The 2,138-nt window shown below is 45.9% G+C and overlaps 1 pseudogene; it reads left to right on the top strand.

The window, feature by feature from the left end:
* Positions 1-512: 512 nt before the first annotated feature.
* On the top strand, positions 513-1,097 carry LOC102773027 (annotated as a pseudogene).
* The last annotated feature ends 1,041 nt before the right edge of the window (positions 1,098-2,138 follow it).

Genomic DNA, 2,138 nt, shown 5'->3' with positions numbered 1-2,138 from the left:
TCCTCATTGTGCTCAACCAAGTTCAACCCATTCAATAGTTCAGTGCCATGATCCTCGACAACTTTAGCTCTAACCACCTAGGACAGCCATGCCAGCCTCCATTCTCATCTCTCCTAGCTGGTTCCCACTCCCTGCAGCCCTCACACAAAGCCCTCCCATTTTCTTTCAACAACAATAAATACATCCCAATAAATGTCAAGTCATGCAAATGTTAATGCTATTCCAATACAACCAAACTCAACAGATATCATCTGGCAACCCTATGGCAGTAATTAATCTACATTTAAACCACCAAATAAGGACAATACCAAGTAGAAATAGGTACTAAAGGGTGGGAGTACCAATGAGGACCATCTAAATGAAAAGCTCTCCCAAGCCGCAGTCAGGAGGAAATGCAGTTGCTTAAGTGGGTCGCAGATCAAGGGGAAACCCACCAAATCTTGGTTCATGGTGGCTCCGGGGTCTCCAACATTTCCCCCAGTGGTGGTTCTAAATCCTTGCACAGTGAGGCACCAGAGCTTGAGGTTCTTGCTTGTGTGGAATGACTGAGTGCAAACTGGTGATGTTTGGAGCAGGTGGTGTTGGGAAAAGCGTGCTGACAATCCCGCTAATCCAGAACCGCTTTGTAGATGAATATGATCCCACCATAGAGGATTCTTGCCCAAAACAGGTGGTTATAGATGGTGAAACCTGTCTGTGGCCATAGCTGGACAAGAGTACAGTGTCATGAGAGACCAGTACATGAGAACAGGTGAAGGCTGCCTCTGTGTATTTTCCATCAATAACAGCAAGTCATCTGCAGATAGTGACCTCCGCAGGGAACAGAGTGAGCAAGCAAAGGATGCAGGTGCCGTACCTATGGTGCTAGCCGGAAACAAGTGTGATTTGCCAACAAGGACAGTGGACACACAACAAGCTCATGTGCTGCCCAAAAGTGATGGGATTCCATTCACTGGAACCTCAGCCAGGACCAGGCACTGTGCTGAAGATGCCTTTTAGACCCTGGGAAGAGAAATACGTCAGTGCTGAATGAAAAAACTCCATGGCAGTGATGATGGGCGCGAGGTTGCATGGTGTTGCCTTGTGTGGTGATGTAATAAAACGCTTTTTTAAGTTCTGGCATCAGGGAAGAGTCCCGGTCAGGCTGCACTGACACCTGGTCCTGAGGTCCCTGGAGAAGTGTCTCTGTGTCATCTTCAAACCACAAAGCAGCTCCTGCTGCTTCCCCAGCTCTCGGTGCATCCGGGCCCCGTTCTCTGTGTGAGACGTTCTCAGAATCACTGCCTCCTCACTTGCGTGTCTGACTAGAGAAACGAACCTCTTGTTACGCCCCAATATTCTTCCACGTGGGTTCTCCCCCAACAATCCCAACATTCCCCCTCTACCACAAGTTGGTTTTTTTTGGGTCTGAAACCCAACCCGTGCTCTGAAACAGAGAACCAAACGGTAGACATGAAATCCTCTAGGAAACAATGCCTTGAGCGCTAACGTAGCAACTGCTGCTCATTTATTTCCTTTTTACTGTTGAACTTGGAACTGTGATGGTTTTTGGACAAATGTCATAAAGTACTGTTTTGCTGAGACTTAAAAACACCACCACCAAATCGCTAGTCCCATCATAAAAGAATGATGGATGGAGGATACCAACTACTGGAAGTCACAGGAGACTGAAGACACCGGTTCTGCAGGTTAAAGGGAGTTTGAGAGACAGTGCAGTTCAGGTGAAGGTGACAGTCACCTTTTGCTATGAGGTGCTGTGATCTGGGTCACCACGTGCACCCAGCATTCCTACCTCAAAGTTTAGGGGTTTGGTATTTGACAATGAAGGACCATTTCTCCTTTGTTGAATACTTAATTTGATGCTAATATATCATCATTTTTACTTGTCAAAACATTTTTTAATTATTCACTTCTCCTTTGTCATTCAAGTTTGCTTTGTCACAGCCTGTGAACACACTGACAGAAAGGGGGAAAAAATAAGTCAAAGATTATAGAGCAGCGGTTCTCAACCTGTGGGTCGCGACCCCTCTGGAGGTCGAACGACCCTTTCACAGGGGTCGCCTAAGACCATCGGAAAACACATATATAATTACATATTGTTTTTGTGATTAATCACTATGCTTTAATTATGTTCAATT

The sequence above is a fragment of the Myotis davidii genome, unplaced genomic scaffold, assembly GCF_000327345.1.
Source record: "Myotis davidii unplaced genomic scaffold, ASM32734v1 scaffold1149, whole genome shotgun sequence".
In the NCBI taxonomy this organism is placed as follows: Eukaryota; Metazoa; Chordata; class Mammalia; order Chiroptera; family Vespertilionidae; genus Myotis; species Myotis davidii.
This window is presented reverse-complemented; position numbering and strand designations above follow the sequence as displayed.